This window comes from Aegilops tauschii, chromosome 7, assembly GCF_002575655.3.
Source record: "Aegilops tauschii subsp. strangulata cultivar AL8/78 chromosome 7, Aet v6.0, whole genome shotgun sequence".
NCBI classification, from domain to species: Eukaryota; Viridiplantae; Streptophyta; class Magnoliopsida; order Poales; family Poaceae; genus Aegilops; species Aegilops tauschii.
The window spans coordinates 7,746,242-7,763,106 of NC_053041.3; the positions used below are offsets into that span (position 1 = coordinate 7,746,242).

Below are 16,865 nucleotides of genomic sequence, written 5' to 3' on the forward strand. Positions count from 1 at the left end.
TTCCATCCCCTCCATATTGTAGTTCATCACAAAGCTCTTGTAGCTTGGTGGAAGCGACTGGAGGATTCTGTCAATGACCGCGTCATCCGGGAGATTAACTCCCATCTGAGACAAGCGGTTATGCAACCCAGACATTCTGAGTATGTGCTCACTAACAGAACTGTTCTCCTCCATTTTACAGCTGAAGAACTTGTCGGAGACATCATATCTCTCGACCCGGGCATGAGCTTGAAAAACCAGTTTCAGCTCCTCGAACATCTCATATGCTCCATGTTTCTCAAAACGCTTTTGGAGACCCGGTTCTAAGCTGTAAAGCATGCCGCACTGAACGAGGGAGTAATCATCAGCACGTGATTGCCAAGCGTTCATAACGTCTTGGTTCTGTGGGATTGGTGCATCACCTAGCGGTGCTTCTAAGACATAATCTTTCTTGGCTACTATGAGGATGAGCCTCAGGTTCCGGACCCAGTCCGTATAGTTGCTGCCATCATCTTTCAGCTTGGTTTTCTCTAGGAACGCGTTGAAATTGAGGACAACGTTGGCCATTTGATCTACAATACATAGTGTAAAGATTTTAGACTAAGTTCATGATAATTGAGTTCATCTAATCAAATTATTTAATGAACTCCCACTCAGATAGACATCCCTCTAGTCATCTAAGTGAAACATGATCCGAGTTTAACTAGGCCGTGTCCGATCATCACGTGAGACGGACTAGTCAAGATCGGTGAACATCTTCATGTTGATCGTATCTTCTATATGACTCATGCTCGACCTTTCGGTCCTCCGTGTTCCGAGGCCATGTCTGTACATGCTAGGCTCGTCAAGTCAACCTAAGTGTATTGCGTGTGTTCCGAGGCCATGTCTGTACATGCTAGGCTCGTCAACACCCGTTGTATTCGAACGTTAGAATCTATCACACCCGATCATCACGTGGTGCTTCGAAATAACGAACCTTCGCAACGGTGCACAGTTAGGGTGAACACTTTCTTGATATTATTATGAGGGATCATCTTACTTACTACCGTCGTTCTAAGCAATAAGATGCAAAAACATGATAAACATCACATGCAATCAAATAGTGACATGATATGGCCAATATCATCATGCTCCTATGATCTCCATCTTCGGGGCACCATGATCATCTTTGTCACCGGCATGACACCATGATCTCCATCATCATGATCTCCATCATTGTGTCTTCATGAAGTCGTCACGCCAACGATTACTTCTACTTCTATGGCTAACGCGTTTAGCAACAAAGTAAAGTAATTTACATGGCGTTATTCAATGACACGCAGGTCATGCAAAATAATAAAGACAACTCCTATGGCTCCTGCCGGTTGTCATACTCATCGACATGCAAGTCGTGATTCCTATTACAAGAATATGATCAATCTCATACATCATATATATCATTCATCACATCTTCTGGCCATATCACATCACATAGCACTTGCTGCAAAAACAAGTTAGACGTCCTCTAATTGTTGTTGCAAGTTTTTACGTGGTTTGTAGGTTTCTAGCAAGAACGTTTCTTACCTACGTATGACCACAACGTGATTTGCCAATTTCTATTTACCCTTCATAAGGACCCTTTTCATCGAATCCGTTCCGACTAAAGTAGGAGAGACAGACACCCGCTAGCCACCTTATGCAACTAGTGCATGTCAGTCGGTGGAACCTGTCTCACGTAAGTGTACGTGTAAGGTCGGTCCGGGCCGCTTCATCCTACAATGCCGCCGAAACAAGAAAAGACTAGTAGCGGCAAGAAGAATTGGCAAACTCAACGCCCACAACTTCTTTGTGTTCTACTCGTGCATAGTAACTACGCATAGACCTGGCTCATGATGCCATTGTTGTGAATCGTAGCATAATTTTTGTGAATCGTAGCATAATTTAAAATTTTCCTACGTTCACCAAGATGCATCTATGGAGTATACTAGCAACGAGGGGAAGGGAGTGCATCTACATACCTCTGTAGATCGCAAGCGGAAGCGTTCCAATGAACATGGATGACGGAGTCGTACTCGCCGTGATCCAAATCACCGATGACCGAGTGCCGAACGGACGGCACCTCCGCGTTCATCACACGTACGGTGCAGCGACGTCTCCTCCTTCTTGATCCAGCAAGGGGGAAGGAGAGGTTGATGGAGATCCAGCAGCACGACGGCGTGGTGGTGGATGTAGCGGGTCTCCGGCAGGGCTTCGCCGAGCTTCTGCGAGAGAGAGAGAGAGAGGTGTTGCAGGGGAGGAGGGAGGCGCCCAAGGCTGTAGGTTGCTGCCCTCCCTCCCCCCCCTTTATATAGGCCCCCTGGGGGGGGCGCCGGCCCAGGGAGATGGGATCTCCAAGGGGGGGGGGGGGGGGGGGGCGGCGGCCAAAGGGGGGTAGGGGTGCCTTGCCCCCCAAGGCAATGGGGAAGCTCCCCCCCTAGGGTTCCCAACCCTAGGCGCATGGGGGGAGGCCCAAGGGGGGCGCCCCAGCCCACTAAGGGCTGGTTCCCTTCCACTTTCAGCCCACGGGGCCCTCCGGGATGGGTGGCCTCACCCGGTGGACCTCCGGGACCCTTCCGGTGGTCCCGGTACAATACCGGTAACCCCCGAAACTTTCCTGGTGGCCGAAACTGGACTTCCTATATATAATTCTTCACCTCCGGACCATTCCGGAACCTCTCGTGACGTCCGGGATCTCATCCGGGACTCCGAACAACTTTCGGGTTTCCACATACATATATCTCTACAACCCTAGCGTCACCGGACCTTAAGTGTGTAGACCCTACGGGTTCGGGAGACATGCAGACATGACCGAGACGCCTCTCCGGTCAATAACCAACAGCGGGATCTGGATACCCATGTTGGCTCCCACACGTTCCACGATGATCTCATCGGATGAACCACGGTGTCGAGGATTCAATCAATCCGTATACAATTCCCTTTGTCAATCGGTATGTTACTTGCCCGAGATTCGATCGTCGGTATCCCAATACCTTGTTCAATCTCGTTACCGGCAAGTCTCTTTACTCGTACCGCAATGCATGATCCCGTGACTAACGCCTTAGTCACATTGAGCTCATTATGATGATGCATTACCGAGTGGGCCCAGAGATACCTCTCCGTCACACGGAGTGACAAATCCCAGTCTCGATCCGTGCCAACCCAACAGACACTTTCGGAGATACCCGTAGTGCACCTTTATAGTCACCCAGTTACGTTGTGACGTTTGGCACACCCAAAGCACTCCTACGGTATCCGGGAGTTGCACGATCTCATGGTCTAAGGAAAAGATACTTGACATTGGAAAAGCTCTAGCAAACGAAACTACACGATCTTTTATGCTATGCTTAGGATTGGGTCTTGTCCATCACATCATTCTCCTAATGATGTGATCCCGTTATCAATGACATCCAATGTCCATAGTCAGGAAACCATGACTATCTGTTGATCAACGAGCTAGTCAACTAGAGGCTTACTAGGGACACGTTGTGGTCTATGTATTCACACATGTATTACGATTTCCGGACAATACAATTATAGCATGAATAATAGACAATTACCATGAACAAAGAAATATAATAATAACCATTTATTATTGCCTCTAGGGCATATTTCCAACATTACGTGATCGCATGCATGCAATTGCACCAAAGTGGGCAGACATGTGGGCACGACTGACGTGGGGACCCACTAAAGGTTGGAACGAAAACGGACACAAAACGGACGTTACGTCACGTCCGGCCCGTGTTTTAGGGCATTTTCACCGGGAAAATCTTAGGAAATGCATCGAGCGTCGGAAAAATATGCGAAATGGCGTGGGTGCTGTAGACGGTTATGCCAACGTGTGAAAAAAGTTGCGTGCCATTTAGCAAAGTCAAAAAAAGAAACATAGTGGCGTCACGTCTTTTGTCTGAGGTAAAAAAATACGCGAATTGACAATATTATAGAAAAAACATATTTACTAATGTGATGTAATGTTACATAACTGCCCGGGCAGTGCCCAGACAGTGCAGTGCACCGCCCGGGCAGTTAAGTAAAGTCGCATGACATTGTTAAATATGACCAAAGTATGCTTACATGTGTGCAGGGCCAACGTAGGCCCCAACGCAAGAAAATGAACGAAAACAGACACAAAACGAATGTTGCGTCACGTCCGGACAGTGTTTTAGGGCATTATCACCGGGAAAATCCTAGGAAATGCATCGTCCGCCGGAAAAATATGAAAATTGGTCTGGGTGCTGTCGAGGGTGATGCCAAAGTGTGGAAAAAGTATCGTGCCATTTGGCGGAGTAAAAAAATTACGTATCAATCAATGTATTTTCGATAATGGTTGTTTTAAAAAACCAACGCAACTAATGATTGAACTAATGAAGGGGTTCCTAGAAAAATAAAATTAATGGATAGGCCGCGCGTATACATGCATATCCATCGGGGGTCAAAGCCCAAGTGGACGCCGCCTCCACGATCGCCAGTCCACGCCGCCTCCACGATCGCCAGTAAACGCCGCCCAACCCTAGCCATCTGCGTCCGCCTCCCCCGACGCCATCTGCAGCCGACGCCGCCCCCGACGCCACCTCACGCCGACGCCCGCGACGGCCCCGACGCCACCTCACGCTGACGCCCCAGACACCGACTGCCCCGACACGATCTGCCCCCGACGCCATCTGCGGCCGACGCCGTCGCCCCCGTCGCCACGTAACGCCGACGCCCCCAAGTAGGTGAACACAGATTCGGACCATAGGTGAACACAGATTCGGACCTCACGCCGACGCCCGCGACGGCCCCGACGCCACCTCACGCTGACGCCCCAGACACCGACTGCCCCGACACGATCTGCCCCCGACGCCATCTGCGGCCGACGCCGTCGCCCCCGTCGCCACGTAACGCCGACGCCCCCAAGTAGGTGAACACAGATTCGGACCTACTTGCATGTTTCATGTGCTTTATCATGGATAACCTTGATCCTAGAATTTTTTATCCTAGGTCAGTAGAGTGTGTAGTTACAGTTTGTTAGTTGATTGAGAGCGGGCTGCATGTGCCACTCATTGTGTTACCGAGAGTCGCGCCCGGAAGATAGCAAGTGTATCGCTTCTTTGAGGAGAGGAAAGTTAGTGCACTAAGTACTGCAGTAAATACATGCATGCATGAGTGGCTGATACATGCACTGTAGATACCGTGCATGGTAGAATCTCTGTTCTCCTAGTTGATTCGGTATTTCGATTCTTGAGCAAGATTATATGTCTATGAATTATCTACAGTTTGCCCTTGTCAAAGTACGGAAACATGTGTGTAATGTGAATGAGCTTATATATCTATGAATTTAGTACGGAAACATGTGTGTAATGTGAATGAGCTTATATATCTATGAATTTTATTTACAGTTAGCGACCGTAGTAATTTAAAACCAGAGTATTCTAATGTGTGCGCAACTAATACTTTGGTTATTAGAAACCATAGTTTTTCTTAGTTCTGTCAAAACCACCAAAGTGTTTGGCTATAGTGTAGTTTTGCTATAGTTTTGGTAATAATTATGCATGCATGACAGCTGATCCTAATTCAGTTTTTGTAGGTATGTACAGCAGAAAAACCATGGTATAGAAGATACTATGGCATCTTAAACCACATTCTTGTTTTAGTCCAAACACGTCAAAGTATTAAATACCAAAGCTTTTTTCAGAAATCATAGTATTCCTAAAAAACTTCAAAATTACTTTGCTCCCAAACACACCCTAAGTTGCACCTTGGAATGTGTAATTGATTATGTCTAATGTGAATGAGCTTATATATCTATGAATTTTATTACAGTTTGCGACCGACACCATCTGCCACCAACGCCACCGCGCCGTCGTCCCCCAGGGCCGGCCCTGTTCCCATGGCACGAGGTACTATGCATTCATCATGTTTATCATGTACCCATGTAAAGTAGCTAACGTTATTTTTGCTCCTATTCCTAGCGACGGTGGAGTACGGAGAGATTTTTTGTTCGGTTGAGAAGTGGTGTCTCTTGGTCAGCAAACTAAACTCTAGGCAGAAAAAGCGTTTTGCAAGCACTAGTCTTGGAAAAATGTTGATGATTCCTAGTGTGCTCATGCGAAAATGTTTGCTCAAGTTCATTATTAAATCATATGCGTGGGACAGAAAAAGGTTCATCATGCCATCAAAAAACGGTGCGATATCATTGCGCACCGAAGATGTGTTTGACATTTTCGGGCTACAGAACAAGGGCAAAGATGCCATGAAAGCGCTAGGAAAATGGGGGTTAAAGGCGAAGGTGAAGGTGCCTAGTTGCTTTCTAGATTCCAATACGGGGGAAATGATGATAGACGAGCTGATTGAGAACATCGTTGCCAGTGGCACGTACGATGATGATTTTCTCCGTAGAATTGTTCTGGTTCTTCTAGGCACGGTTCTTGCACCGCAGTCCACGAAAGAAGTTCCTAATGCTTATTACAAGTTAGTGCACGATGTGGAGGCCATCAAAGCATTTAATTGGAACGCGTTTACTTTACGCGTTTGCATTGAAGGCATGACAAAGACCTTATCAGATCTTACAAAATTTACTTGGCCTATCGGAAACCTTGCCCTCCTACCGGTAAATCTTATGTTATATTTGTTTCTTTCGAACTATAGTTTGTGAAAAAAATTGCTAATATACTTCATGTTCATGCAGTACTTGTTTTGGGAGAAAGTGCAGCCACTGGATGATGAGGCATTTGATCCACTGGCTCATGAATATCCGTTGATGCTTAATTGGTCAGAAGATGAGGCTAAGAAGCGTGACGCGTAGGACACGTCATACGGCCGTGGTAATGGGACGGTAAGTTTTAATGGTTCGTACTGCATGCACTTATGTTACTATTTATATGTTGAGAAATTTAAATTGATTTAACCTGTCACAGATTGATGACGTGATAAGTGAGAAGTACAGGCAGACATTAATTGCTCAACAATGAAGAATGGCTGAGGAAGAATTAGAGCAAGAAGATCGTGCCCAAAAAAAGAAAGATAATAGAGACGAGGCTTCATCGAGCAGGGATACTACATTAGATCAAGTGATGAAATGCATCAAAGATATGCAAAAAGAAATTAGACTTCTCCCTGATAAATGTGCTGAGGTAACGAGTGATGTGTATTTTAGTTTACATGGGATTATTCATAATTTATGCATGTACTTAATGCTTTCAATGTGTCATTGCAGATAGTAGTGGAGAAGCTGGAGAAGAAAGGTCTTGTCTTCAAGCCAAACAAGGGGTCTGATGATGACATTGAGTTTGTGGAGCATAGTGAAGACTGGGTGGGGAAGTATGGCCCATCAAAATACAAATCATCAAAATATTGGACAGATGTAAAATCAACCCTGCAAAAGAAGATATGGATAACATGGTGGACGCATCCTTCACCACTGGGAAGGGGAAGAAAATGGCGCGTGAGAAAGGTGTGCATCACAACACACCTGGTACAGGAGATGAAGGCGACCCCTTCGTTATTGAGGACAATGGTAATTCACCCAACCCATCTCTTGCGACGGTAGACACGAATGACTTTCCAGCTATTACTTCAACCCCCAAGAGTATGAATGAAGTGTCAGACGAGTCTAGCGCCGATAAATCTGAGGACATTAGTATGGATAGTCTGAACACCCGTATTAAAAATGCGAAAGAAAATGGCACTGAGGAGAATGATGGGAAACGCAAGAGGAAACAGTCAAAATACTGTCTTTCACCCTACCAGCAGAACGGTGGACGTAAACGTGCAAAGAAAAGTAAGTTGTAGGTAATTTATTGTTGCAACATACTTCTGTCCTTGCATGCACACTTTATTAACTCATTGTTTCTTACTATTTTAGATCTGTTTGGTATAAGAGCTGCTATGATTAATACTGATTACATTAATGAGGATCACATAGAGGCCGCGAAGGTTTATATCTAGACACTGGCAGACTCGGAGAAGCTTTGCAAGAAAACTATCATGCACATGATGGGAATTGGTGGGGAAACATGTACACCTGATATGCTTCAAGCCATCATTTCGAAAAAGTGGTTGCATGGCGGTGTAAGTATTAGCAATAATTTATTAAGTTGTACATGTCATTTACATAAATTATCTAATAGGCGTATTGCTGTTATGTTATTTTGTAGGTCATCAATAGTTATTGCAACCATATGCAGACCCATAATCCTCGTGCTGATCGTCACATATTATCATCTTGGGTGTCCCACTGGCTTATTCTTCGTGCTGATGGAAAGGTTAACAACTCTAAGAGGCATTTTATGGATCATTTCACAAAGCAAACTAAAATGGTGTCTAGAGTTACTGAAGAGTATTTCATCAAAGATAAGGTAAAGATAAAGTACGTCAGTTTAGTATGATCATTCGTAGTACATAACTATCTGTGTTTACACCAACATGAATAAACTTTGTTGTAGGCATACTTTCCTTTTCATGTGGAAGAAAATCATTGGATAACAGTTCTTATGCACAACAAGAAAAAAGAGTTTCAAGTTTTAAACTCTACTGGTGAATGCAGCAAAAGAGTTCTTGCAAAGATTTCTAAGCTGGTAAGCTTACAACGTTACATAAAACAATATATAGTTATTCGAAATGTACTTCATATGGATTTGTCATTTTTATTTCAGAGGGCAGAAATAGCTAATGATACAAAGGAGGTGAATGCACTTATTGAAACGGAACATCCTGACGTATCTTCCTGGCCAATAAGGGAGTACGATATGCCTAAACAAACAGACGGGTATGTTGCAAATGTTGAATTAGTATGTACTTGTCTAATCCATCAATAATTGACTTGTGGTTTCTTGCAGAGTCTCTTGTGGTCTTTTCGTGGTGAAATGCATTCAAAACTGGGACGGAGATGATTGGACATTTGAGTTCGATCAAGATGAGGTTAATGCTTCAAGGGGACGCACTCTAGCTGAAATACTTTTTTCAGAATGCAACACGATGGAAGTAGTGAAAGAGAAGATCCTCAAGATCATGGAGAAGAAATGAGTCGGAGGATGGGGTGTTGGCTATTATCTCCACTAAATAAACGTGCCGTTGTCGGTACTTGATACAATTTACATATTAAGACATCTTTTAGTTTTTCAAATTCAGACTTGACATATAGATAAAATTTGTTTGATGTTATAATTTTCATCTTTCCACACCTTCGAGTCAGCGTTTTTTATAAACTCTATCATTTGTGTGTTCTATAGTTGTACTATAGTTGTAGAGAAATGCGGCCGGCCGACAGCTCCTTTCTATGCAAAAAGTTAAGTTACAAAAAATGTCAAAAAGTAAAGTTATAAAAAAAATGCCCAACCACCGTTGTTGGGCCCATCGTAGCTTACAGAACGTACCCAAATCAAGCCCAAAGGCGACTCGGGCGGCTGATCGAGCCCACTAACGGGCCCAGAAATGGGGTCCAACGGGGCACTGGGGAGTTAGACTAGAGGAGTTTGAAACGGGGGGCGGAGGCAGCTATTTAAGCCGCTCCTCGCCCCCCCCCCCCCCCCCCCCCGCTTCCGAGGTGGGACTAAAAACGGCGTTGCGTCACGACTGCACTACACGCGGCCTCGACAGGGCTCACGAGGCCGTATTCTGCGCTGTGACCGGCCGGCCCAGTTCGGCGCATTAGAGGCAGGCCGCCACTCGTCCTCCTCCCCCGGCCCACGCCCCATCCCCTCGCCCGCGCAGGGCTCCTCCCCCGGCCCACGCCCCCTCCCCTCGCCCGCGCGGGGCAGCATCGCCGTTTTTAGTCCCACCTCGGAAGCGGGGCGGCGCGAGGAGCGGATTAAATAGCTGCCTCCGCCCCCCGTTTCGAACTCCTCTAGTCTATAACTCCCAGTGCCACGTTGCTGGGCCCGTTAGTGGGCTCGATCAGCCGCCTGAGTCGCCTTTGGGCTTGATTTGGGTACGTTCTGTAAGCTACTATGGGCCCAGCAGCGGTGGTTGGGCTTATTTTTTTGTAACTTCACTTTTTGAAAAAAAAATTGACAGAAAGGAGCGGCCGAAAACAGCAGCAGTTGCAGACTATTGCCGCCCGAGTCAACCCGGATACAGTGATCATCCAAACAAAACAAACAGAATGCTGAAATTGCAGACTATTTCACATAGGACAGTACAAAATACAAAATTATTACATAAAATATTTTGACAAAACATAAACAAATAACTTATCAAGTTTTCTTGCACACACGTACGAATAAAAAACAACATAGGTTCGTGCGACCACTTTTATTCTTCCTACAAACCAAGCTGCATCTCTACGCCCAGTTCCTGAACAAAACATAAAAAAATGGGTGAGCAAATATAGTTGGTAAAATCAAAGTAGCAACATAACAAAAATAAGAAGATAACATCTTACTTCTCGTTCAAATGACATGTAGCCTTATTATGACCTGGGAGACTACACAGACTGCACAAAGGACCACTTTTCTTCTCTGCAAAATCTTTTGGCCTACCATTCTTTGTAACGTCGGGGCCCCCCTTTGACCGCCCCTTCTTAGGTGCACCCTTTGTCGAAACTTTCTGAGGATCACCAATACCAGGCTCAACTTGTTGCGCCTGACTTGCCTCCTTCTTAAGCATAGCATACCTTCTACTTCCTATAAGTTCCTCCTCTGAAATCTTTTTCTGTGCTATTATGTTGTCCAGACACTTCATCAACTCATCGAACAAGAAGGGATCATTTTCTGCAACATGAGCAGCTTCTGCGGTTTTAATGGTTATTGCACCATACCGTTCTCTCTCCAATGGCCCTGACCAACCCCATCCAAACATATCACTCTTCCTCTGCACAGGCAACCCATCTCTCGCATGTTTGGACAACCGATAAAGGACACAACACTTTGGTATTTCAGTTAAATTCATATGATGGAGAACAAAGAGAATGTGTTTGCATGGCAGCCCTTTCCGAACCATCCTAAGACAATTGCATGTAATAGTTTCTTCTGAGTTACCTGGTTCATAAACAACATTGTACTTGAACTTGTGGTTATCCTTCCATGTCACCATGAATGTCTGACGCCCAATTCCCACGAGCGTCTCAAATATCTCCAGCTGACCCATCTTATGCAAATCATCTTGCAAGATGTAGAAATTAGTAGGTGTGAATACTTTGGCGGCATGCTCCTCAAGGGCTTTATATTCAGTAACAGACGGTGGTTCCTTCTGGAATGCCTCGCAGTCATCATATGCCTCGTTCTCACGCAGGCGAACTATACAGTTCTCATAATGCACCACCAAATCAACAATTGTCATACCGTAGTCCAGCTGAAGGTGAAGGCAGGAGTTGAGGCTTTCACTCCTCTTGTTACTTCGCATACCAAGAAAAAAACATCGGAAAGATATGAAGCTGCCCACAGTCTCCTCTTCCTGTACATCCTGTCAAGCCACTCTTCAGTTCTATCCGTCTTCCACTTATCATAGAAAGCTTTCCATCTCTGCTCAAAGTTCACTTGAGAGGTGGCATAGTACAGGAGCGATCTGAACTCATCCAGTGACTTGTAATGCAGGTGCCTCTGCATATTTTTCTCAATATGCCACGAGCAAAGACGATGGAAAACATCTGAAAGGACAGTCCGAATAGCCCGGATCATTGCAGCGTCACCGTCTGTGATTATTGACTTTGGCTTCACCTGACAGTTTGCCTTCATAAATGTTTGCAGCAGCCACACGTCTGTCCCTTCCGTCTCGTCAGCAATGATATCACAACCAAACACTGTGGTGCAACGGTGGTTGTTAACTCCTACAAAGGGGACGAACGGCATACCGTATCTGTTCATCCTATACGTGCTATCAAACACGGCCACATCTCCGTAGTCCTGATAGTCCCTCCGCGACTGTGCATCGCACCAGAACATACTCTTCAGTCGCCCTTCCTTGTCAAGCACATACTCAAAAAAAAACTCAGGGTCCGTCTCCTTCCTGCTCCTCATAATGCCAACTGCCATCTCTGCATCACCCTTTGCAATGAGCTTCATTTTTTCTCTGCAACAAAGATTGTAAATGTCCCTCCTGATAAGCCCGCACCTATCGTACGAACCGTATCTGCTATGAAGTTGTCCATTATAATATACTTTCTTATCCCGGCCGCTTCCATCGCCAATATCTCAGCCCTCTGGCCATCTCCAATCCGCCTGTGTGACCACAAAAAAAACCTCGTCGGGCCGAGCCATCGCGTGGTTGTGATCATCCATGAATGATGCGACGAACCAAACGCCACGTTCTCTGTCCAGCTTCACCACCATATGTGCACCGCAGTCGCAACGAGTCTCCGGTCTAAGCCTGCGCTTGCGGCCCTCCATGGTTATGAACTTGCTCTGCCTTCTCCCTGCCCTGGAGCAAAGAAACCGCCGGTACCGTATCATTCCTGAAGCACCTCGTTTCACCTTCTGTTTCCTGATGCTAAACCCGTGCTCTTTGGCGTGATTGTTGTAGAATATGTATGCATCCCCTTGCGACCGAAAGGTCATAGCCATGACCTTCCAATGTGTCTCAAGCATCTTCTGCTGCCTTTGAGCCTCCTCAATATCGATCTCTCCCTCATCGTGATCACCGCTAGGACCATCTGACTCCTCCTACAACATTCATTTGAAAATATATATGTCAATTACTATCATTTAATTCATACTATTGATCGATGTACAACATCTATCAACTAACCTGGCTCAAGTTATCTGCAAATGATTCTTGCCAACTATGTTGCACATTGTCAACATCCACATCTTCCTGCAAATTTGTACACAAAGATATATAGTTAGCCATGCCATACTTTGCAAATTCAAAAATAAAATCAAAATATACGCCACTTACGTTTTCACTATTTGCGCCATGGTCATTATTATGAAAATCATCCGGAGGTAAGATATCATATGACGAGACGGAATCATTGTCGCTGTTGTCATCATCTTCGTTCAAATTATCGTGATCAGTCTTAGTCACCTTATCAGTATCATTCTCATCCCTCCCGAATGCGGATTCTTCGTCCATGTCAACACGCCTAACTCACAGAACTGCAAAACATCGTGTGTTAGGTTTAGTACACTGCATCATGCCCAAAGCAACGCTAGTTCTGTAAATCATGTGGTAGTCCGTACAGGCAGCGCTGCGGCAAGAGGTTTTGATGAACCCTAAACAACGAAAAAATATCGCACTACAAAATATAGCGAGGCCCTTCTCCAAATGCTATGCAAGTTATTGCATGCTAATAGCGTGCTATATTTCAAAATAGCGTTTACAAAAAATAAAAAATACATTCCGAAATAAACTATTTCAGCAACTAAATTTCCCCAGGAGCGATACATGCACAACAGCCAAATCCAAGGCAGCTTGTCCCTGTACTACTATTGATGTTGTGCTTGACACACCAATGCCCACATTCAGAAAACAATAAACATAAGTAATTCTATACAGTTAGGGGCAACATTAGTATTCAAATTCAGAAAAATCTCTATATGTTCTCAGCCATAAGCAAGTAAAATTCATATTCAGAGAAGACTATATTTTAAACATGAGCCATAACCAACAGCTAGAATTTTACTTACTTCCACTCTAAATTCATATTCAGAAAAGTACTCTATATTTTAGTGGAACTACAAACTTTAGACTGATCAAGCACAGTGCCACATCCCAACATCAACATCAAAGAAAGCAGCAGATGCACGGACTATCCCTGACTTTATCCATCATGCCTGCCCCATGCCCGCTAGGTTTGGATGACAAACCTTGGCCCGCGGTGTAGACGTTGCCGGCGTTCGACGACGGCCTTCAGGCGGCGACGTGCACGACGATCAACCGGTCGGATGCTTGGCAGGATCCGCGGCGGGGGGCGACAGTGCTGCGGAGGCGGCGTTGGACGTCGCCGGTGAGAGGCGGCCACGGACGACGTTGGGACGGCGAGGGCGGCGACGGAGGACGACGGTGAGAGGCGGCGACGGACGACGACGGTGAGAGGCGGCGACAGACGACGTTGGGACGGACGGTGAGAGGCGGCGACGGACGACGACGGTGAGAGGCGGCGACGGACGACGTTGGGATGGACGGTGAGAGGCGGCGACGGACGACGACGGTGAGAGGCGGCGACGGACGACGTTGGGACGGATGGTGAGAGGCGGCGACGGACGACAATGGTGCGAGGCGGCGACGGACGAAGTTGGGATGGCGAGGGCAGCGTCGGACAGGGTCCTGACGGCGGCGATAGGCCAGTTGGAACTACCGTGATCGGGCGATCAGATGGGGCGGGCGAGAAGATTGGACGGGCGTGTAGATCGTGGCATTTTTTTTTTGCCATGCGCGCGGTATACGTATGCCCGACACAACTGTACAATACGAGGTGGGCATACGTCGCCCTTCTACGTTTTGTTGGGGGGGGGAGGGGGGGGGGGGGGGGGGGTTTGTGTGTGTCTACCGAAGCAAGGCTCTTGAAGCTAGTACCTTCTTGAGGCAGTATTCGTCGGAGGCGCCTCCTCCGGCCAGGAGCCGCCTGGCCCCATCCATGACGCCGGTGAACACAGCATCGGCGAAGTGCTCGGTCTTGCGCGGCCGGCGCGGCGGCGGCTTGCAGGGAAGCATGTGGCGCATGGCGCTCCGGCGGACGCATACCTTCCCCAGGGGGGCCTGGAACACGTTGAGCAGCAGCGATATGAACCCCAGCAGCATCAGCTCCTCCTTCACCTTCAGGAGGGCCTCATACAGCGGCTTCTTTCGGCTCTTCTTCAGCCTCTGCGTGGAAATGAAATAATAGTCAGCTAGCTGGTGATGCATTGTACTTGCACATGGTGGACGCACGCACTCAGGCATCCACGTACCTTGCCTAGGCGGTGCAGCAAGCGTTCGAAGAGCAGGGAGATGATCACTGGTAGAAAAAAGCCCTTTAATCCCGGTTCGCAACAGCCTTTAGTCCCGGCTGTGCAACCGGGACTAAATATGCGCGACTAAAGACCCCCCTTAGTCGCGCCTCTTAAGAACTGCGACTAAAGGCTTTAGTCCCGGTTCTCGTGGCTGACCGGGACTAAAGGCCCGTCCACGTGGGCGCCAGGGGTCCGTCGGGGCGGAGGACCTTTAGTCCCGGTTCTCATGGCTAACCGGGACTAAAGGCCTCCTCCGCAGGTTTAGGGTTTTAGCCCCCCTAAACCTGGTTTCTTTTTAATTTGTAGTGTTTCATTTCTTTTATATTTTATTTTGTGTTTTATTTTAATTTTGATGAAGTTTCAGTACACATATTCTACGCTACTATATACATGCATATGAAATTTCAAACAAGAAGAATTCAAGAGGAATATATAATATATATTCAATCTCGGATGACCATATACAACTTCCAACAAGTTTCCATACACAATTAGGATGGATGACCATATACAACTTTGAACAAGTTTCAATCTCGGGTATGCATATAAATTTCTTCGTCCTCGGTATAGTGTTCTCCTTTAGGATTGATGACTTCCCTCATGAAAAATCCTGCTAATTCTTCTTGAATTGGTCGGAAGCGAGCTTCTGGCCTAAGCCTCCTCTGCAAGTTATCCGTCGCGTTCCGCACGCTATCCGATGCCTTCCGCTCAGAGGTGTGTCTCCGGATGTTCTCACAAACATAGTATCCACATAGATTGGTCCCCGGTGGCTGCTTATCCACATTAACTAACCTTCTAAAATCTAGCTCATGTTTGAATTCACCGACAATTTCTTCTGAGAACCGTCTCCAAACCCTACAGGGCAAAGAAAATTAAATGAACAAGGGAGTTATTAGTTACTTGATATTAGGAAATGAACGAAAGAGACCGATCGATATAGAGCTCAAATGATTGAAAATAATTACTTTTGCAGCATTTTTCTCATGTCGGCCCAACGCTTTGGATCCGAATCCATAGAGTCCATGATTAGAACTCTGGAGGTGTGAAGTTCAATATTTAGCAGAATCCAGTGGAACCTGCGGACACGTTACATGCACAGTCATGCATAACTCATCGATTAGACATACCATGCATGAAGTAAATAAGAGAGAATGGGCACAAGAGAGAAACACTCACCCAAAATGGTAAGGAAATAGAATATGACTTTTGAGTTGATGCTTTCTAAGAAACTTGTACAAGTCTTTCTCCACGTCTTCGGGGTGATTTTGTAACACATGTCCATTAACCCAACATCATGGATGTTTTTTATTTTGCATTCCCAAATCTTCAATCTGCATAATAGCGTACGCAACAATATAGTTAGGACAATATATATATATATATATATATATATATATATATATATATATATATATATATATATATATATATATATATATATATATATAGTGCAAGCAATGAAGAACGAGATGCGGTAGAAATAAATCACTTACAGAACGTAGCAACTCAGCATAGATTTGTCGAGGTCGCGTAGATTGAACAGCTGGAACAATTCACTCATATGAACTTGTATAGAGTACCGTTTGGTGTGATGCTCCTCTGTAACATCCGCATAAACATATTCTTTGTCGGCCCATGTTATGAATTGCTTGTACCAACGTAGCAGATTTCGCATTTGTGGTGGTAGACTCTTTTCCCGCGCAGGCTCGACGAGAGGCCCATTCCGCACATATTGTAATGCTATCTCACATACTGGCGCATCCTCAAGGCCTAAGAAGGCACGAAGAGTCAAACCCATCTCGGACGCTTGTTTCATGGCACTCGCTACAGTCAATCCAAGTGCTGCCGCAGCTGCTATGATCTCGGGGTCCTCTTCCGGACCGGCTTTCACTATGAGCGGGGGGATCGATTGTTTCTTCTGCATCCCGAGCTGGTCAACTTGTTTCCCGCTTTTTTTACTTTCTTCTTTCTCCTCCTTCAATATTTTTGCTTGCCTACGAAGTTCATGTCCATAGTCGTCAG

The 16,865-nt window shown here is 46.0% G+C and overlaps 1 pseudogene; it reads right to left on the bottom strand.

Annotated features, from left to right (window-relative positions):
• LOC109734477 (MLO-like protein 1) overlaps positions 1–16,865 on the bottom strand; it is a 38,326-nt pseudogene that overhangs the window by 16,989 nt on the left and 4,472 nt on the right.